The 22,934-nt window shown below is 37.1% G+C and overlaps 1 protein-coding gene across 5 annotated transcripts in view; it reads left to right on the top strand.

Moving 5' to 3' along the window:
• Window positions 1–8,884: 8,884 nt before the first annotated feature.
• LOC148946817 (uncharacterized) overlaps window positions 8,885–22,934 on the top strand; it is a 49,917-nt gene continuing 35,867 nt past the window's right edge. For 3 of the 5 annotated variants that reach the window (XM_089096618.1, XM_089096621.1, XM_089096617.1), the window contains exon 1: window positions 13,762–13,826. The gene's annotated coding sequence lies outside the window, so the exon portion shown is untranslated. Of the gene's footprint in view, window positions 9,074–13,761; window positions 13,870–22,934 lie in introns of those variants that run through there. The other 2 variants (XM_089096620.1, XM_089096619.1) reach the window with 2 other exon arrangements.

Below are 22,934 nucleotides of genomic sequence, written 5' to 3'. Positions count from 1 at the left end.
CATCCTCAAAGACCTAATTCCCAGAACTTTAGACTACGTTGAACAAAATGACTATCTCAAAATTTTGATTGGATATGTTTGGGGAAAAGGTGGACGCGAGAGGGGGGTTAGTTACCATCCAATCACTTTCAACTATTAAAAAGGGCACTAGCCCTTTGAATTTCCAATCAAATGAGCCTTTTTTGAAGTTTCTATGACAACGCCTTCTATAAAAACCTTATATGCCCCCAGTTCATAGCTTACAACCCTTGCCCCGAGGGTTGTGAGGCAAGGGACACTCAAAAATATGTTTTTGAGTATCCTCCTCAAAAACATATTTTCTATCTGGAAATCATCTACGCTGAACAAAATGGCTATCTCAAAAATTTGATTGGATGTGTTTGGAGGAATGATGGGCGTGAGGGGCTAGTTGCCCTCCAATCACTTTCGACTATTAAAAAAGGCACTAGCCACTCCAATTTGCAATCGAATGAGCCCTTTTCGAAGTTTCTACGACAACTCCTTCGATACGAAGCGCCCGGGTATGGAGAACAAAGAAAAAAACAATACAATGTGCCCACATTGTTCTTTACTTAGGCAGCGCTAGCGCTCTGCCTATGATAGTTTTCTAAAGTAAATCCAATACGAATAAATCAAATACAAGTTAATGCAAAAAAAACTCGAACCAAAGCCATATCCTGGGGGGTTGGAAATTTGGGATAAAAACCCCACCCCTCTCACCGAATGTTTGTTTAACTCGTAAAAAATGGCATGTAGACATATTTTTGAAGCGTTTTTTGATGTTTAATGTACTGAACACAGTCTTTATTTCAACTGGATGCAGATACCGGTGACTCTGACTCCTGGTGCGGCTCATTGCTCCTGGAGAACTCACAAAAGACATTTTCCAGGCAATTTCTAGCAGCATAGAAAGTATAGTAAGGAGAACAAACACCAGCCAATATCCAGATAAGAAAATCTCTCTTACCATCTATTTATTTTTAAAGGATTTATTAGTTTTGGTTATGTAATGTTGCTTCTCTTTGTTGCGTAGTACTTCCGCTTTATTAACTTTACGATAGACATAAGGCTTGTAACACCTGCTATAATAAAAATGGTGTATATTCACCGAGTATTTTTGGGCTCATGGGAAATCGTCACCAGTGTTCTTTCTCCTTAATATATTTTTCTATACTGAGGGGTTTGGGGCTTGTTTTGGCTTGTTTTTGAAACCACGGGGCATTTTTTCACACCTACCATCTGGCAACACAAATTCCGCAGTAAAGAAGTTGGCGGAATTCTCAAAAACAGGAAGAATAAAGGGTATAATAGAAGTATATTTACCACTGAAGAAGGGAAGAAGGAGAATGACACTGAAATCAGCTTGGCCTTATTCAACAACAGCAGCAACTTTATAAGAAATTTAAAATAATTTTTCTTGTGAAATATTATCGCATTTAATCAGCAATTGTACCGAACCAATCCTGCTCAATTCATCCTCAGGGCTATACTGTGGTGCTTCTCCTCCCAATAGTATAGTGCAGACGGTTTGATATCATTCTATATCCCTTCTTGTTTTAGTTTTGTTTTTGTTTAAAGCTTTTTCCAATAGACAATGATTAGAAGTCCTCCAAAAAAAAGTCTCCCCAGATCCCACCTCAAATGCCAGTGAAAGTGATACCCATCTTGGCTGGTCAAGCACACTATCTCAAAGTTCAAATAATAGCTCCAATTCTGAGAATAGGACAATGATAAGTGTAGGGGCTAATGTTACCATATATGATGATAATGGGTTTCAAGAGGTCCTTTCTAGAAGCTCTAAAAAAAGGAAACAAATCTCCCCAATCAAAAGCATTTCCCCTCTCCCTGCCCAAGATCCTCCCTCCAAAAACTTAGGAATTTACCTTAAAATTACTCCTACTACCCCCTTTGAAATAAAAAGATTACTGCAATAAGAGTTGCAATTTTCAAATTGATAAAATCAATGTTCTCTCTTAATATTAACTGTGATGGATCTCTGCTAATAGCTGTCCAAGATCAGAAATCAGCAGACACAATAATTACCCTCAAATCTCTTCTGAATACCCCAATTAATGCATCTAAATGGAACCCAAAACAATCACCAACAAAAATAGTAGTTTATAATGTTCCCCCAGAGATATCCATTCAGGAGTTAAGAGAAGGGCTCTCAGATAGGGCTGGCAACACAATCCCAGTGGAAGATGTTACCCAATTTGGCAAACCTAACTCTAATGGCTTAAAAACTAGTAGATCCTTCTTATTCACACTGGAGGAAAAAATTAGTATCCCAGAAAAGTTATTCCTATTTGGGCAAATCAAACCACACAAGGAATACAAACCTAAGCCTATCCAGTGTCAGAAGTGTCTCAAACTGGGACACACAACAAACAGATGCAATGAAATTCTCCTAGAGTGTAGTAATTGTAAGGCATACCATCCTAAAGAGTTGACAACTTGCAACAACACTCAGTCTACATGTATAAATTTCAAAGGCCCACATGAATCTACAAATAAATCACTATGCCCTGCATATAAGAAAAGAGCTCTAACGCTCCAAATAGTAACAGAGAAGGCCATCCCATACCCCTTTGCAGCAATGGAAGCAAATGCTGCCCAACAATACAAAATAAAGCCTGTAATGTAACCAACTAAAACCCCCAAGTCAATCGCCCCCACTGCATCCAGTACCCCGTCTAAAACACCATCTTCTAAGCCCCCTAGCTCAAATCCCTATCAGAAGGAACCACCAAGTCAACAAGCCTCCTTGTCCGGTGAAATGAGGTCAGCCTGCCCCCCCCTCCCAAGAAGAAACAAACCAGAAACACTACTAGGAATTAATTCCTTAACTGACAAACAGGATGCACAACCAAACATGCAATCCCCAAAAATATGCTTATTCATTCTAAACTGTAATACAATTCAGGCCATGAACATAAATCAACTACAGAAAACAAAAATCATTGCAGAATTGGCAAAAATCTACATCCCCGATGATATGCTCATTCAAGCAAAAAAAGATCTTGCTTTACTTTTAACAAAGCTGAATATTTATACACAGTCATATGAAAAATAAATCAACAACACAACACATATCAATACTCCAGTGGAACATAAGATCACTCACAGAAAATAAGCTAAATGAACTAATATCTTTTATGAATAATAATTCCATTAATATTGCTTGCCTCCAGGACTCATTTAACCCAAAATCAACAAATTAAGTCTCTGGGATATACTATCCTGAGAAAGGATAGATCATCAGAGAGAAAAGGAGGTGGAGTAGCTTTATTAGTTAAAAATAATATAAAATTCTGTGGCATCAATATTCCAGATTTTGCTAGTGATGTTGATGCAATTGGTATCAGTGTTTGGCTGGATAATATAAAAACCTAGATAATAAGCTTTTATAACCCTAATGGCCAAACTACAGATGCCATGGATTTCTTTAATTATATAAATAATTCTAATATGTTAAAAAATATCATTATTTGTGGAGATTTCAATGCCCACAGCCTTTTGTGGGGGAATAAACCAGCAAATAAAGCTGGTAAATTGATTGAGTGTATGACTTCAAATAATAATGAATTAGCTGTTGCTACCGTACCCCTCCAAACCTGAATACTTATTTCAACCCCAAAAGTGGCAGATTCTCCACAATTGACCTACAAATTGTGTCTCTAAATATTTTGAATAAAATTTATATAAATAAAATTGATAGTCTATGTACAGACCACTTTGCTATAGTGTGCTACCTAAATGAAACTGCGGAAACTCTACCACATACCTCCAAATATATCAACACTAAAGCAAATTGGTCTATGTTCCAAAATAAGCTAAATGATGAAATCACAAGTTTCACCCAAAATTCATACATTTCAAACACAACAGTTGACACACATGCTGAAGTATTTATATCTTTACTACTAAATACAGCTAATCATGCTATCCCCAGGACAACACCTAAGAAAACCTACCCTAAACACATTCCTAAAGCCTGGTGGACAAATGAGTGCCAAAATAAATGGAGAATAAAAAAGGCAGCTAGGAGAGCATTCATAAAAAAACCATCACCTTCTACATATTTAAAAAAATTAAAAGCAGAATCTAATCTAAAAAGGACTATAATAGATGCTAAATATAAATACTGGAATAATTTTGCAAATAATCTCTCCAGAGAAACACATGAGCCAATTATACATAAAGTCATAAGCCACATATGTGGGAAAAAGACTTCCCCCAACCCACTCCTGTATGAGCTTATACATAATAATACCCATTATGACAATGATAATGAAAAAGCTAAGCTATTTACAACTATTTACAGCTATTTACAGCAAAATGTCCCCAATTCCTATCAACCCAAGTTACCAACCACGCCCAGGATCCGAGTATATAAGTAGTCCATTTTCAATCCAGGAAATGAATAATGCAATACATCATATTAGAACCAAAACTAGCGGCAGCTATGACAATATACACCCTACATGGATAAAGAATCTCACCCCTTCATACAAACAGGAACTGCTAAATTGTTATAATCACGCTTGGGCATCTTCTATGTTCCCCAATATATAGAAATGTTCGTCCCTCCTACCAATCCTAAAGAAAAATAAACCCAAAGAGAACCCTGAGTCCTATAGGCCTATAATGATTACTCCTGTGATGGGGAAAATAATGGAGAAAATGATCTATCACAGACTCCTCTGGTTTGTTGAAAAAAACAATATGATCCCTCACACTCAAACTGGATTCAGGAAACACCACTCCTCAACAGATGCTTTCATTTTGCTAACAAATGCAATAAATGAATTATTCTCAAAAAATAATGTCCTAGTTGCAGCTTTCCTAGATTTTGAAGGGGCATATGACAATGTGAACCACCAAATCCTTTTAAACAAACTTGCAAAGCTTGGACTACCCCCCAAGTTAGTATATTTTATAAAATCCTTCATAGAAGTGCGAAGTTTCATTGTTTGTGTTGGTTCAGCCTCTTCACCCCAAAAGACAACAACCAAATGCCTACCTCAGGGAGCAGTCCTCAGTTGCCTCCTGTTTTCCCTATATCTCTGGGACATGAACCTACCCCACACGAACCTACAATATGCTGAAGATCTGGTGCTATGGTCATCTGGCAACACCTTTGAGATAGCACAGTCAAATCTGCAAAAGTCACTTTTCCAATTAGAAAAATTCTCTCAACATTCAGATTTACCCATTGCACCTACCAAGTCAAAAATAATCCAATTTCACCGGAAGCGAAACCATGTTAATGCAAAACAAACTCTAAATAAAACAACTATTCCAGAAGATAATCATATTCATTACCTAGGTCTCATGCTTGACCAAAAACTTAATTTCCACCTCTACATTTCAAACACAATAAAAAAATGCTATAGAAAAACAAATATACTAAAAAGACTTCTTTCCACACCCTGGGGCTGCAAGGAGAAAACCTTACTCCAGTTTTATAAATCACATATAAGACCCCATATTGACTACGGGCTCATCGTCTATGGTGCATGTGCAAAGACCCAGATGCAAAAAATTGAAACAACACAAAATGATATAATACGTCTCATATTTGGTCTTAGGAAACCCACAAGCACCAAGTTTCTGCTTATGGAGAGTGGATTAACAACAATAAGGGAGAGACTTAGCTTTCTGTTGACAAAATATGTACCAAAAATTGAATCAAATAGCTTACACATTCTACATAATTGGTTAAAAAATCTACCCATATATAGAGGCGTTGCAGATGAGCATGCCAACATTCAGAAGAAGTTCCTTATACCAGCAAAGTGTATTGCACCCACTTTCCCCCAATCCCCTCCATGGAATTGGTAAATACTGATTTCTCAAAGCGGACTAAAGATTTAACCCCCATCGCTTTTGTCCAGAAAAAATTTGTTGAACTTAATACAATTACCTATAAAAATCACTTCCAAATATTTGTTGATGGGTCAAAAATGAATGAGAAGGTAGCAAGTGGTGTTTTCCTTCCTCACCTTAAAATTGCAATGGGCGAGAGATTATATAATAATTTATATAAAATGTCTGATGATTTAACTGCCATAATCATGGCATTAGAAGAACTTAATGAAAACCATCCTTTGATTGAGAATACAGATAATATTATTGTATAATCTGACTCTTTATCCAGCGTCGAGTTGCTGGCCTCAGCTCCTCCGCATAAGCTAGATATTGACAATTATCATTGTCTCAGTATTATAGATAATCTTGCTTCAAGTGGCATAAAAACTTCTTTTCAGTATATTCCTAGCCACTCTGGCATAAGTGGTAATCATCAGGTTGATGAAATAGCAAAAAAATACTATAAATATTGACCAGCCAAGTGGGAGACAAATCCCGATTAGAGATATTTACCGATGGAGGCTATCAGAAACTAATTTTAATAAGATTAATCCTATCCTTTCCCCCTTTCCCAATAAGTATCTTTCTAAAATTTATCATAGAATTCGTTCTGGAACAAATGGAATAAATTTCCTTGCATTCTCGTATAAGTTTTCTAATTCAAGTGGTTCAATTCCCCTGTCCCCTCTTTGCAGGCATTGTAATATGAATAATGAAACAATTGACCATTGCCTATTTGAATGTAATATGCTGACGTCTGCACAACATATCTTGCTTTGCAAACTGTTAAAATGCTTCAAACACTACAAAATCTCACTATCAGCCAAGAGCCTAGCCAACTACACCTGCACACAGAGCATAGAAATCGAGATCTATCATCTCATAATTGAACTCCTAGAGTCGAAAGATCTACTGAAAGATATCTGAAAATATCTAATAATCATGAGGCAATCAAGCCAGTAGCTCTGTAGCCCACAGAGTGAAGCAAAAGGAAAAGGGCTAAATAGTATCACTGAAAAGCCCACCTGCTGTTAAATAGAAGAAGAAGACTGAAAAATTGGCTACTTCAGTATGAAAGATATCTGAGAATATCTAATAAATAAGAGACGACCAAGCCAGTAGCTCTGTAGCCCACAGAGTGAAGCAAAAAGAAAAGGGCTAAGTAGTACTAACTGAATAGCCCGCCTGCTGTGAATTAGCAGAAGAAGAATGCACATAACTGAGACCAAATAGCTAAGAGTGGATTAACAACAATAAGGGAGAGACATAGGTTTCTCTTGACAAAACATCTTACAAAAATTGAATCAAATAGCTCACACACATTACATAATTGGTTAAGAAATCCAGCCATGTATAGAGGCATCGCAGATGAGTATGCCAATATTCAGAAGAAGTTCCCCATACCAGCAAAGTCTATTGCACCCACTTTCCCCCGATCCCCCCATGGAATTGGTCAAGTCTCATAATAAATAATAAATTCTCAAAGTGGAATAAAGATTTAACCCCCATTGCTTTTGTCCAGAAAAAATTTGCAGAACTTAATACAATTACCTATAAAAATCACTCCCAAATATTTTTTGATGGGTCAAAAATGAATGAGAAGGTTGCAAGTGGTGTTTTCCTTCCTCACCTGAAAATTGCAATGGGCGAGAGATTATATAATAATTTATATATAATGTCTGCTGAGTTAAATGCCATAATCATGGCATTAGAACACCTTAAGGAAAACCAACCTTTGATTGCAAATTCAAATAACATTATCATATATTCCGACTCTCTATCAAGCCACTTACCATTGTCTCAGTATTATTGATAATCTTGCTTCAAGTGGCATAAAAACTTATTTTCAGTACATTCCTAGCCACTCTGGCATAAGTGGTAATCATCGGGTTGATGAAATAGCAAAAAATGCTATAAATATTGACCAGCCAAGCGGGAGACCAATCCCAATTAGAGATATTTACCGATGGAGGCTATCAGATATTAATTTTAATAAGATTAATCCTATCCTTTCCCCCTTTCCCAATAAGTATCTTTCTAAAATTTATCATAGAAATCGTTCTGGAAAAAATGGACTAAATTTCCTTGCATTCTCATATAAGTTTTCTAATTCAAGTGGTTCAATTCCCCTGTTCCCTCTTTGCAGGCACTGTAATATGAATAATGAAACAATTGACCATTGCCTATTTGAATGTAATATGCTGACGTCTGCACAACATACCTTGCTTTGTAAAGTGTTAATATACTTCAAACACCACAAAATCTCACTATCAGCCAAGAGCCTAGCCAACTATACCTGCACACAGAGCGCAGGAATCGATATCTATCATCTTATATTTGGACTCCTTGAGTCAAAAGATCTACTGAAAGATATCTGAGAATAATCTAATAAATAAGAGACAACCAAGACAGTAGCTCTGTAGCCCACAGAGTGAAGCAAAAAGAAGAAGGCTAAATAGTACCAACTGAATAGCCCGCCTGCTGTGAATTGGAAGAAGAAGAATAGCTAGTTGTTTTTACTGTTTGTAAGGATTTTAACATTTAAACATTTGCTTCTCAATTACTTGGACTATCTGTCTTGGCTTTTCTCTGTCTACAATTACCCAGCCCAGTCTTGATGCAACCTATCGCCCAAAATACTTGATAAATTCAATTATAATTAGATAAATTAATTAGTTTGTTTCAGTGTTGCCAGATGGTGTGCATTTGCGCCATTTGGGCGCTTTTTTGAGGCGGCTGCGCTTTAAATTTTTCAGGTGTGCGCATTGCGCCACATTTGCGCATTTTTGGAAATTTCGGCGCAAATTGGGCGATTTTGGCCTCCGCATGAAAAAATCGGGATTTTTAGGTAGCTCATAGTTATTTTATCACGAGAAATATAGAGGGTGACGTTCAAAATCTTAATCGCGTGAAACTTCAAATTACAGTAGCATGGTTAGCGGATAGAGACCTGTAAAACCAAAAATGGGAAAGTGGGCAAATTTCCAGAAAGCATACAGGAAAGAGTGGGAAAAGCAGGCTGAGCTGAAAGATTGGCTGAAGCCTGTAGACAGTGACCCAACTTCAGCATACTGCCCTGTCTGTAAGTCCACCCTGAGGGCTCACTTGGCTGATCTCAAGCGCCATGCAGAAGGGATGAAGCACAAAGCTGAAATGAGAAAATTGCTGCCACCTGATAGGACACCTACACTTGAGCGAGTTGGTAAGCACACTGTAGTTAGCAGCATTGTTAATTGTACAGTATAGAAGCCCCCTTTGAACATGAGGGTCATTTCTAGGTTGATTTTTGTGATTCTTTAGGTAGGTGTGGTCTCTGTAATGCTGTGCTGATAGTGATGAAATCAATAGGAAGCCCCTTCTATTTCCCATGTGTTTTCCTCAATCTAGCAGGCCAGCCCTTTTCCATGCACCCCAGATAAACCACACTGCACCATGAGAAAAATAGATGGGCTTTGTTATTTGTTCATAACTGTTTTTGCAAATAGAGTTTGTTTACATTGTATAAGGTCTCAAAATAAATGCGAGGAGGAGGGGCACTTTTGGTTACAACTATCCACCATGCCAACTAGTAAGTAACTACTGTAGATATGAGAGTAGAGATAGAATTATGCATGTACCCTACTCAGCTTTTACATATACCCTATATGAGAAAATATATTAGTATGCTATGGGGTTTGAGCATGTACAGAGGTTTGTGCATGGTACTTGGAAAAGGGCTAGTGTACAAGACTGGCAGTGCCCCTATCTTAATTTTTAAATGGAGTCAGTGACAGTGGTTCCCTATAGTAGATATGCAGCAACCATATTGATTTGTAAGGAGAAAAATAATGGTTCAGCATTCAGAAAAAAAGAAAAAATTGGGGTAAAATTTGATTATAGCAGCTACTCCAGTTCATCCATTTTAAGTCCAATTGCTATGCTTTTTTTGGCTGAGATGTTGACAACACCTACTATAAAGGTTGTCCCCCTTTTTACTTTTTCGATTTTTCTATTTTTTTGCATAAAGTAGAGGAGTGTTTGAAGATTTTGAAGTTGACGAAGGAAAGGCAGGGTTGAACTATCAGAAGCAATATGTAATGCACATACACAGAAATGCTTAAATTGCGACTTACCCCTGATCTACTTCAAACCCTCCCCTACTTTACGGAAAAAAAGGAAAATTAAAAAAGTAAAGAGGGGGACAACCTTTACATAAGGTGTAGCTAACATCTCAGCAAAAAGAATTATCAAAATCGGGCTACAAATGCGTGAACTGGAGCGGCTGCTATAGTAAAATTTTACCAAAAGTGGACACTGCCAAATGGTTTTGGTGTAGTGAAATACTGAACCTAAAAAGGAATCATCAGAATTGACCTAGAAATCTGGATGGGCATCCATGCTACATAATTATTGCAGCATCTAGTGCTAGACCAAATAGTGGTAGATTTGAAGATCTTGTACAGGTATGTTCTAAACTGTCAGTCTAGTCACAGTGGACGTAATGGACCTTATTCTGGTACAATTAGTCATGCCATGCAAATATATTGGCTGGCTCTACATTTAACAGTTGTACTACAAATACCTAAAACTGGCAATGTTGATTTTCCTTCTTTAAGTCTGGCCTTAAAAACGCTTACAGTGCTTTCCACCCTAATATTTACAAGCCATTTAGTAAACTTCTCCAAAACTAGCAGTCCCTAGTACTCACCCTTTCCCGGACAGACAATTGCTGTCCAATCTAACAGTTGTATGATGTTTAGATATCGTGTTATAGTTGCTGAAATTGTTCTTTCCATGCAAAGCAAAATATGAGCTAGAACTTGCAATAAAATAGTACGGTTTGTAATTCGACAATGCAGTGTACTATTACGTCTATGTTTGATGTTCAGAGGTAAAACTAAGTGCTTAAAATGGTGAAATGACTCTACCTTAATGGTGCAATGATAAACCTTCTTGCATAAGTTCTTATCATTTTACTCTAGTGGTAACTGTTGCAGGTCCGTCAATGGTGAGGGGGGCCTGATTTTGATATTTTATTCATTTTAACACAGTTTTTCGGTCAAGATGGCAGGAATGGGTTCCTAGCCTGTTAGTCATGACAGAATTGTCAGGAGACTGGAAAAATTGCTAAGAAGGGCCAGAAATGCCTACAAAATTTGCTTTTGGCAAAAAAGAATCATTCACATGCTCATTTTAGTGCTAAAACAGCTGAAATCAGCAAAAAAAGCCAAAAATGTGTGGCCTTCGGCTGAGGTTTTTTTAGTGTTTAAAACTGCTGAACTAAAATTTAGAGTAGTACAAAAAAATCAGTCTTTGGCCAAACCTGGTGTAAACGTGTCTTGACCCCCCCCCCCCCACCAGGTTTTGGTGAAATGACGGGCCTGTACTTTTGTCATAGCCTACTAACTAATAATATAAGATCAAATCCTCACAACCTTTTTTTTCATGTTTTGTTGCAAAAACGATTGCGTACAAGAAGGCAGAGCGGCAATAGCGTGTCATATCGCCTGTCATTCATCAACATGTAGTGTATACTACCTTAAAGATTTGATGAAGCAGAAGTTGAAGGGCTGTGAGGAACTGAGTCTTCATATGACTAAATGCAGTATGCTCATTAAAAACATGATAGCCCCAGAAATGCCATCTGAAATAATAGCTGATGTTGGTGGAAACGAGTATTCGTTGATTCTGGACGAATCAACAGACGTGTCAGTCGCGAAATATATGGCTGTGTGCATTAGGTAACAGTCAGCGAAACTGAAAGTGATCAATACTGCTTTCCTGGGTCTCGTTCAGGTTGTGAGCACAACTGCTGTAGCTCTGGTAGATACTCTGTGTGACTTTCTCGCAAAAATAGAGTTCCAAATCAAGAAATGTGTGGGAATAGGTAGTGACGGGGCAAGCAACTTGGTGAGCATTCATAATTCGGTGTACACGCGACTTCGTGAGAAATCGGGTAACCCAGACTTCGTACTATTCAAGTGTATCTGTCATTCTCTTCATCTTTGTACCTCGAAAGCTGGTTTAGAGCTACCTACATCAATTGATTACATGCTACAGCAAACCTATACATGGTTTTCAATGAGCCCAATACGTAGAACTGCATATCAGCAAGTTTATGCCCTCCTAAATGACGGAGCTAAAGGCCGTGGTATGGTTCAGCTTGCGGCTACTCGATGGCTTTCACGATATGGGGCAGTAGAAACGGTGCTAAGTTCTTATCTAGAACTATCTTCACATTTTGAGTGAGCTAGCCTCACTGAACGGTGCTATGCGGCCAGAGTTCTAAACGACATGTATAAAGACGAAGCAAGTAAATTGTACTTGCTGTTTTTGAAGCCGATTCTGAAGGAGTTTCAGAAAACCAACTTGCTATTCCAAAAGACTTCCACTGACCATTTTTACCTTCTACAAGAGCTCGAGTCATTTGTGCTTACCTTACTAAGGCGATTCCTGCGGAGAAATAGTGTATCAATTGAAGTCAGTCTCGAATCTGGCCTCGAATCGATTTACCTGCCGGTTAGCGAAGTTGACTTCGGATACGAATTCCAAACTGCCCTTGATAACTCGTCAAAGTCGATTTCTGAAAAGGATGAAATCCTTCGGCACTGCCATAACTTCCTGAAAGTAGTAGCTTCCGAGGCACTGAAAAGGTTGCCCCCTAATCTCGCCCTCTTAAAGAAAATCAAAGTCTTCTCTCCACAAGTATGTCTCAACGGCATTACGAGGCCACGCTTCCAAGAGCTGCCACTTTCTCTTTTTAAAGGGCGTGACTTGAGTCAACTAGAAAATCACTGACGAAATTTGCTTCAGGTCGACTGGGTCGAAATATTCAAAGGGGAGTTGCCGGTGAGTTCGGAAGTGTTCTGGTTCGGTGTTGGTGACTACAAAGACATGTTGAATCGAAAGCTTTTCTTCGATATTGCCCAAGCAGTACTTTCAGTTCTTAACATGCCAATCAGCAACACCGTAGTCGAGTGAGTGTTTTCGGTCATGAATGTGGTAAAACACAAAATTCGAAACACAATGCAGCTGAAGATGCTGAACTCTGTTGTGACCATTCGACTTTGGCTGAATTGCCAAACCAAGTGCTGCAAGGATCTTGACCCCACGCCTGCTATGTTAAACCGATTCACAAGTGATTTGTATAATGATATCCTAGAATCACCTGAAGAAGACGAAGATGAAGACGACAGTTATCAGGAAGTTCTGTGTGATATAGAGGAAGGGTTTGCTGCGTTCTAAAAAGCTCACTTTCTTGTTTTCTTTTTGTGTTCTTGAAGTTGATAGCTGATCTCGATGGCTAGTCCATAGCAAATAATGTTTAAATAAAAAATAGATGCAAAAACTCTGTTTACAGCACAATATATTAGTGGGAAAAGATCATTATAAGCTACTGGTGCTGCTAGAAGATGGGATTTGTTAAATAGATTATGGGCTCACGTGTGTACATTTAAATTTTCCTTTGAATCTCTCATTGGCTGTTGACCTTTCAGACCTAAAAATCGAACTATAAGAAAGAGGCCTTCTCTGTCTCTACGGTTAGTGGATATAAACGTGCAATGACGTCGTAGGTTTGCAGAAACCCCTAACAACTGTCCGGATTGTGGTGTGCTCCCCCCGAACAAATGTGCTGAAAAGCAGTAATAACGGCGGCCGTGTTTTTTTGTTTTTTTTCTTTGACTCGGTTACTCTTATCGTCCGAACTTGCATTTTCGAAAGAGTTCTCCCATGTCACATACTTTAAGAAGAAAAAGCGGCAGCTATTGGGAGCATGGAGCTTTGGGAGCTTTGGTTTCCTATGCAAAAAATAGCAGAAGACGCGAAAATGCGCCAAAGGTGTATTTTCGCTTCTCTGGCTGCGCCATCTTGTGTCAAGCATCCTGGTAACACTGGTTTGTTTGTTGTACCTTAAATTGCAACTTAATTTTGGCTAGACTATTGATATTTCAAGCTTCAGTGCATACATTAGCCTAGTGAGACCTCAATAGCCAACTACTTATCTGATTTCATAGGCTAGTGGGTAAAATTCTACTTTTTGCTATCTTGGAAAAGGGTTGGGCTGGGAAAACAAAACTTTCAGGGATGGGTCTACAGGCTAAAGTAGGCCTATGTCCAAAAATCTGTATGTTATAGCCTAAAAGTGAAACCTTGCAAAATAGATCAGTAAATTTTTACCAAATCATATTATTGACTTACAAATAAAGGGAATATAGCACTTAGGCCTAATGCCTTTTTTTATTCTCTTTATGAATATAGGCTAATAATCATTTTGGTCAGAAATGAATTTTCCCCCATCCCTATTTATGCCAATTCAGGGTAATATTTGCCCATTAGAGGGTGGGGGTAAATTTTATTTCTGATGTAAATGAGAGGTAAGATTAAACTTCCCCCCTCCCTAATGTGCAAATATATACCCTGAATTGGTATATAGGCCTATAGGGATGGGGGCTAAAATTCATTTCCAGCCAAAATGATTATTATATTTGTAAAAGAGCATAAAAGAGGCATTGAGTGGTATATTCACTTTATTCATAAGTCAATGATATGATTTGCTAAAAATTTACCAATAGATTTTTTGCATAAATGAAGTAGCCTACAACAAAATTGTTTTTAGCTTTGCAACTTTGCTCAATTACAATTTAGCCTATAAGGTTTTAAAGATATGCAAATACATTTCCTAAATTTTGCAAAAAAAAAACATCACTAGCCTATGGCTGAAAATTTGGTAAAGTTCTACCAAATCATATTATTGAGTCAGGAATAAAGTGAATACACCATTTGATGCCTTTTTTATGCTGATTACAAATATAATAATCATTTCTATCAGAAATGAATTTCAGCCCCCCTTATATATACCTAACCTAACCCTGAATTGGCAAATATAGGGGAGGGGGCTGAAATTCATTTCTGATAGAAATGACTTTTATATTCATAATCAGCATAAAAAAAGGCATTGAATGGTGTATTCACTTTATTTCTAACTTCATTTCTGATAGAAATGACTATTATATTCATAATCAGGTAAAGTTCTTTAGAACTTTAGGTAAGAACTTTAGGTAAAGTTCTACCAAATCATATTATTGAGTTAGAAATAAAGTGAATACACCATTCGATGCCTTTTTTTATGCTGATTACGAATATAATAATCATTTCTATTGGAAGTGAATTTCAGCCCCTACTATATATACCTAAACTAACCCTTAATTGGAATATATATGGAGGGGGCTGAAATTCAATTCTGATAGAAAGGATTATTATCTTTGTAATCAGCATAGAAAAAGGCATCGAATGGTGTATTCACTTTAGTCCTAACTCAATAATATGATTTGGTAGAACTTTAGGTAAAGTATATTATAATCATTGATATTATAATCATTTCTATCAGAAATGAATTTCAGCCCCCCCCCTATATATGCCAATTCAGGGTTAGGTTAGGTTCAATAATATGATTTGGTAAAATGAATACACCATTTGCTGCCTTTTTTTATGCTGATAATGAATATAATAATCTTTTCTATTGGAAACGAATTTCAGCCCCTCCCCCTATATATACCTAACCCACCCTAACCTAACCCGGAATTGGCATATATAAGGGGGGTGGGCTGTAATTCATTTCCGATAGAAATTCTTATTATATTTATAATCAGCAAAAAAAAAAGGCATTGAATGGTGTATTCACTTTTGTCCTAACTCAATAATATGATTTGGTAGAACTTTACTGAAAATTCTGCTCAAATAACAGAAATTTCATTTTCAGAACTAAAGCCAGAGAAAAAGAAACTGATAACTGAATGTCAAAGTAAAATGTTGTTTTGTCAAAATTTCAATAGGTATAGACCTGTCATGTAGGCAAATTTCAGGACCCTCTAGAGGGAAAAGGAGTGGAGGTAGGTACTTTGAAATTCCTTCCCAGGACATAATTTAGCCTGTAGACCCATCCCTGAAAGTTTCATTTTCATAACCTAACCCCTTTCCAAGATAGCCTAGAGTAGCTAAAGTAGAATTTTACCTGGTAAAATTTGAAATTTGCCTAAATGACAGGTCTATGCCTATTGAAATTTTGACAAACAACATTTTACTTTGGCTTGGGTCATATGTGGGTCTTATGAAAGGGATGCTTGTATAAACTTTTAAGAGAGGGTTCATTTTGAAAGAAAATTGAAAGTTGTAGTTCATTTTCTCAGAGTGAAAAAAGATTGGAGGGCAAAAACTTCCAACCCCCTCTCCCTAATGTGCAAATATATACCCTGAATTGGTATATATATTGGGGTGGGGGCTAAAATTCATTTCCAACCAAAATGATAATTATGTTTGTAAAGAGCATAAAAAAGGCATTGAGTGGTATATTCACTTTATTTGTAAGTCAATAATATGATTTGGTAAAAATTAACCAATAGAACTTCTGCTTAAATGAAGTAGCCTACAACAAAATTGTTTTCAGCTTTGCAACTTTACTCAATCCCAATTTATAACTCTTTAAAGATATGCAAATACATTTCCAAAATTTTGAAAAAAAAACATTACTATGGCTTAAAATTCTACTCAAATAACAGAAATTGCATTTTCAGAACTAAAGCCAGAGAAAAAGAAACTGATAACTGAAAGCTCCAATCAAATGAGCCCTCTCTGAAGTTTATATAAGCATTCCTTCCATAAGATCCATATATGCCCCCAGGGTATAACTTATAACCCTCGCCCTGAAAACTGGGGGGGGGTGTCCTGCTCAAACATATAATTTCCATAACTTTCAACTATGTTGAACAAAATGGCTATATCAAAATTTTGATTGGATGTGTTTGGGGAAATGGTGGGCATGGAAGGGGTGCTAGTTGCCTTCTAATCACTTTTGACCTTTAAAAAGGGAACTAGCCATTTAAATTTCCAATCAAATGAGCCCTTTCTGAAGTTTCTACAACAATGCTTTCTATAAAAACCTTATATGCCCCTAGGGCATAAATTACAACCCTTGCCCTGAGGGGGAGGGGTTTATCCTCAACTAATTTCCTGAATTTTCAACTACATTGAACAAAATGGCTATCTCAAAGTTTTGATTGTATGTGTTTTGGGAAAAGGTGGGCATGAGAGGGAGATTAGTTGCCCTCTAGTTATGTTTGATGCTTAAAAAGGGCACTAGAACTCTCAATTTCCAATTGGATGAGTCCCCTTTGAAGTTTTTACAATGACCCTTTCCATATGAAGTGCCTCAGGAAAAAAAAAATAAAACATTGGAGCCATATGGCCTTTTCTATAGACAATGCTATAGCATTGCCTCTGAAAGGAGATAAATCCAGGCCTGAAGACTATTGTCCTATTAGCCTTACTTCTGTATTGGCCAAGATAATCAAGGGGATATTGAGTGACTGGTGTCAAACATATTGATGATAATGATCTAATTACCTTTAATCAGCATGGCCTCAGATGTAATTGTTCTATCCAGACAAACATAATCCAATCACACAATATTGTCATTAAACTCATAGAACAAGACCTTCTATGACATCTAAAACATCTCCCAGTAGATTTTTTACTTCTGGAAATGGCAAAAGCATTCAATAAAGATGACAATAATTATTTGTTGATGAAGTTGCATGCTTATTGCATAAATAGCCATGTAGTAGATTCGATTGGTGCTTTTTTTGAGTAGAAGTTTACTGAGAGTTTTTGTAACTGATGAAAATAAAAATCAAGTGTATTTAACATCAGTCATTAGTGGAGTACCTCATGGAAATTTACTTGGTCCAATCCTGTTTAATATTTGTATAAATGATTGTTTCAGTACAGTCCAAAACAATATTACATTATATGCAGATGATTGCAAACTTATTGGACCAGTGGGAGACAGGATTCAGGTAGAACTTAATCACCTTGCTCACTGGGCTCATACATGGCTAATGGACTATAACCCACTGAAGTGCAAAGCTATCCATATGGTACCAAACAATCATATATGGTACCTATGCAGACATATTAGATGCAAAATGCTTCAGGTGAAGTTATCAATTTGGACTCAGTAGATAATGAGAGAGACGTGGGTGTAGTTGTTGATAAACAGCTTAAATTCCACTGTCACACAAAAGCACAGGTATCTAAGGCTATTTGAGCTCTTGGTCTGATAAAACAAACAATTTCTTCTTGCCATCCCTTGGTATTTAAAAAATTGTACCCAGCTCTTGTTTGCCCTCATCTAGAGTTTGGTTACCCAGTCAGCAACTCTTCATGTAAAAGTGACATTGCATTATTAGGAGTCAAAGGAGATATATTGAATTATCAGCTCCACATAAAGATTTGGCATACCCTGACTGTTTGAAGAAACTTAGCCTGCCCTCACTATTTTACTGACGCCAAAGGGGGGATATAGTTGCATTGAACAGCAACTTAATCTAAGTGAAAATTGAATACAGGATTACTGGCCAATTTCATGTGGTAAAGCAGTTATTGGTACCTATATTTATCATTTCCAACTATTATCCATCCTTAAGTTTCTTTTCTCAAAGTGTGAATTCATGTGCTTGGTCTTTGAAGTTACCTGGAAGATAATTAATTTCTTATTCCCAGGAGAATTAATACATTGTGTTTGAATTCTAATTGAATTCAAATTAAAACAAACAAAGGATTGTAAACAAATAAAGGATTACTTCAAGTACACCTGTTTCTTCTGGCAATACATAGTTGCCAAATATAAAGTTGCCAAATACAGCTAAATATTATATTTTTCTATTATCATAGATTAAATTAGCTCAACCGTTTTCTACACATTTTTGACATTAAATTTCAAGCTGCATTTTTTGGAGACAGCCTGTGCAGAAGGGAGCATCAACAAACATTCAAGAGCCGTATAGTACTAGTGGGATCTTGTGTCCTTAAACTGCTGGGATCAGGTGATTTGTGTGTTGCACTTCCCATGGGTCTTGTCTACCTTAGAATCCTTTAAGCTTGAATATAATGCCACCAAAAAGACCTCATCAGAGCCCCAATAAAGGGACCAATATGTGCGCAACGTGTGATGAGAATTTAGATATAGATTCAAGTGCTATGAACTGTGATGAATGTAGCCTCTGGTTATGCATTGATTGTCTGAAAATATCAGAGGCTGAATACTCTCTACTAACTAAAATGACATGGCAAGTAGGCTGCAAGTGGAAATGCCCAATTTGCAAAGGTAAACCACAAGTGACAGGTGGGGCGTCTTGGACGATATCCAAAAACTTTTAGACAAGACTCTCAAACCATTCCGGTCATCTCTTAGTGTAGTGAATGAACTGGACACCAAAGTTAAAGATGCAGTGAAAGAAGCATTTTCCGAACTTCAAGAACAGCTAACCACCAACATTGAAAACCGTTTTGGTAATGTTGAGAGCCGTTTGGCAACCCTTGAACAGTCTCCCTTGTTTGACAAGGATGCTGTTCAGAGTTTGGTTGAGTTGGAGATTTAGATGTTGAAAAAGATCTTGAGATGCAGCTTGAAACCAAAGTTAAACAGATGGTTTCAGATGATAGAGACCGTCAGCATTGCAAGCTAAATATTGTTGTTTTTGGTGTCCCCCCTCAGACAAATGATGAACTCTACATAAAAAAATGTCTTGTGAGTGATTATGGGCTCCCAAACATAAGCGTCTCTAATGTCTGTTGTTTGAGGAGTCAGCAAAGCCAAGTTGTAACCACCATTACCAAAAAAAAGCCTGATCCCATATTATTCTCAGTCCCAGATTTCAAGACTAAGAAGCAGATTCTACAAAAGTCTTACAAAAGAAAAGGGTCAGGTACAATTCAGTTTCAAAGTGATGTATCCAAGACTGACTGTCAGAAAAGAGCGAAGTTATATGAGAAGTTGCAGGTCAGGCGTGCACAGGGCAAAGTTGATTTGGTTATACATAGGAACTCTATAGTTCCAAAAAACAGTCAGATTTTTGCAGCCCTTCCAGCTGCAATGCAACATTAAATGTTTTACCCTACAATGTAACCAGTATAAATAGACAGTTAGAAGGTAACGTGATTCAATGAAACATTAGGGACAAGCGGCCCCCTCCGGGCATGAAATGGAAGAATAATCTTTCTGTGTTGTATTCAAATGCTGATGTACTTTCAAACAAACTTGATAAACTTTATTCTTTGGTAAATTTGCAGAAACCTGATATAGTTATCGTGACTGAGGTGCTCCCAAAGCACTGTCTTAACCCCGAAGCACATTTCTTTCAACTGAATGGCTATAATGTCGTGTACAACAAGCATTTGAAAAGGGGAATTTGTATTTATATTTTGTCGTCATCTAAATTAGAATATGCAGAAGTTGATGTTTCATTTACTATGGGATTAAGTGAAGTAACTAGTGTGGAAATTAAGTTGCCAGGAATATCCCAAAATGTGAGAATTGTACGCATATATCAAAGCCCTTCCAGAAATGAATTTAGTATGTTAAATGATGATCACCTGCTGAGTTATCTGTCATACCTTGCGTCTGTTTCCTTAAAAATTCTTTTCTTGGTGACTTTAATGCACCCAAGCTACATCAGGGACGGACCAGAGTTTTGCTTTTAAACTTGTGCAAACCTTACAGGATAACTTCCTGCACCAGCATGTTGTGGATCTCACAAGACTGAGAAGCAATTCCACTCCCCGTGTACTGGATTTGGTGATCATGAAATCTCCAGATGACATACTAGACCTTAAGATGCTGCCATCTCTAGGTAAAAGCAACCATGTAGTTATGTCTCTACCAATGAATGTAAGTGCAGCAGTGAACTGTGGTTCTAAATTTTATTATGATTATAGCAAGGGTTGTTACAATGAAATTCAAGACTTTATCCATTCTGTTTCTACTGTTGAGGAGCTTCAGTCCAATAATGCAGATGTGGATGTTGCTTTTGAGTTCATCCAAGAGGTTATAAAAGATGCTTGTGATAGGTTCGTTCCACGTTATTACATAAAAGAAGGTTCAAGAAAAAAAAGACGACTGCTAAAATTTGTACCTGATGCTATTAGTGTTAAAAATAAACAATGGAGACAGTATATGTTGGAAAAAAATGAAGACTCATGGTGTGCATATAAAATGGCTTGGAATCACGCCACTCGTTCTCTGCGCATTAACTAGGAATCACTCGAATCGTCTATTATTATTAACATTCAAGGGTGTCCAAAGAAGTTTTGGAAGTATGTCAATAGAAATAAGACTGACTCCTCAACTGATTCGTGCATTTTTGATGACCCAACTAGAAGTGGATTAATAAGTGAGGATCAGAAAAAGGCTGATGTGTTTAATCGAGTGTTTTCGTCAGATTTTGTAAATCTGAATGATGTCCATGCATGCAGTCCACCCCATTTTACCGAGTTTGTTTCAGCAGACAAAGTGCCCTTCAATGACTATGATATTTCTTCAGAGCAGGTTTTAAAAATTCTCCGTGACCTTTTTGTTAATAAAGCTCCAGATATAGATGGTATTTCTAACACTTTTCTTCAGAAGACAGCCATGTGTTAGCTGAACCTCTTGTGTTTTTGTTTAACCAATGTCTACTGAGTGGTAAATGCCCTGCAGCGTGGAAAAAAGCGGTTGTAAAGCCACTCCACAAAGGAGGATCTAAATCCCAATTTGGAAATTATTGTCCAATTTCAAACACCTCAATTTTTTCAAGAGTTCTTGAAAAGATTATTGTATATCAGATACAGGATTACTTCAACCAAAATAAGCTATGGCATCCGTCACAGCATGGTTTTAGAAAAAACAGGTCATTTAATATGCAGTTGCTAGAAGTTGTAAAAGATTTTCAAAATATGGCTGATCTCAGTTTGAAGTTTGATTGCTTGTACATTGACTTCAGTAAAGCATTTGACATAAGTTTCAATTAGTTTGTTGCTTGAAAAATGTGAAATGTATAAGCTAGGCAGTAGAACTTTAACATGGATTACAGATTATTTATCAGGCCATTCCCGGCAAGTTATAGTTGGAAGTGCACTTTCAAGTGAGAGTCTGATTTTGAGTGGTGTGCCACAGGGCAGTTGTTTGGGCCACGTGTTATTTTGTTTGTTTGTCAACGATTTGCCTGAAGTAATTTGTCACTCCACTGTCAAACTGTTTGCAGACAATATAAAACTGTATAAAAGTGTTACCTCCCCAGTAGATTTCACCCTTATTCAAGAGGATCTGAATGCCCTAAATGATTGGTGTAAATTGAACTCCATGTTTGTAAACCATCAAAAATGTTTTGTACTCCATTACTTTTCAAAAAGCTTGACTTGTCATTATTTTCTTGGTGATACAACTGTTTCATCTTCAGGTTCAGTAAGGGATTTAGGTATCCACTTTGATAACCGGTTGAAGTTTCTCAAGCATGTGTCAATAATTTCACGAAATGCTAATTACAGTCTGCTTTGGATTAAGACAAGTCTCATGAAATTTAACCTTCACACTTTTATGACACTATACAAGACAATAGTACGCCCGGTGGTAGAATATTGTTCCTCTGTGTGGTATCCTACATGGAAATGTGACTTGCAGCAAATTGAAAAGGTTCAACATTAGGTATCAAAGTGTGTGCCATACTTGAGCCATTTACCATATCAGCGTCGACTGGAGTGGTTGGGACTTCCTTCTCTGGAATTTCGACAGGATAGGATTGACCTGATCAATATATTCCGGATTATGAAAGGTGTCGGTATTGTGGACTGGACTGATTTTTTCAAACTTAGTCATTACTCAGCCACTTGACAAAACTCGTATAAACTGTATCAGCCACAAGAGCTCAAGAAAATAGGTCAATGTAGCTTTGTTAACCGTGCAACTAAACTTTGGAATAGTTTACCCAATACTGTAGTTTCTACGCAAACAGTGCAATCATTTAAGAGTGCTCTTGTTGAAACTGAGTTACATGAAAAACAGTTTCTGTAATATAGTTGTTGCATAGTTGTTTTTTATTTATGAATATTTTTTTGTTCTATTTCTTGTTTTGTGTTTTGCACTGTTGCTGTTTGAGCTGTTATTTTTTTTGTGTTGTTATGTGACAAGCCTATGGCTTCCTCCTTTATTGAATAAAATAAATAAATAATATGATAGACCTGTTATTCAGCTCTACATTATATTCTTCAACAAG

This window comes from Artemia sp. Qi Xiang Cuo, chromosome 11 (genome assembly GCF_049724085.1).
Source record: "Artemia sp. Qi Xiang Cuo chromosome 11, ASM4972408v1, whole genome shotgun sequence".
Lineage (NCBI taxonomy): Eukaryota > Metazoa > Arthropoda > Branchiopoda > Anostraca > Artemiidae > Artemia > Artemia sp. Qi Xiang Cuo.
Note: the sequence above shows the minus strand (reverse complement) of the source record. Positions and strands in the feature narration are given on the sequence as shown.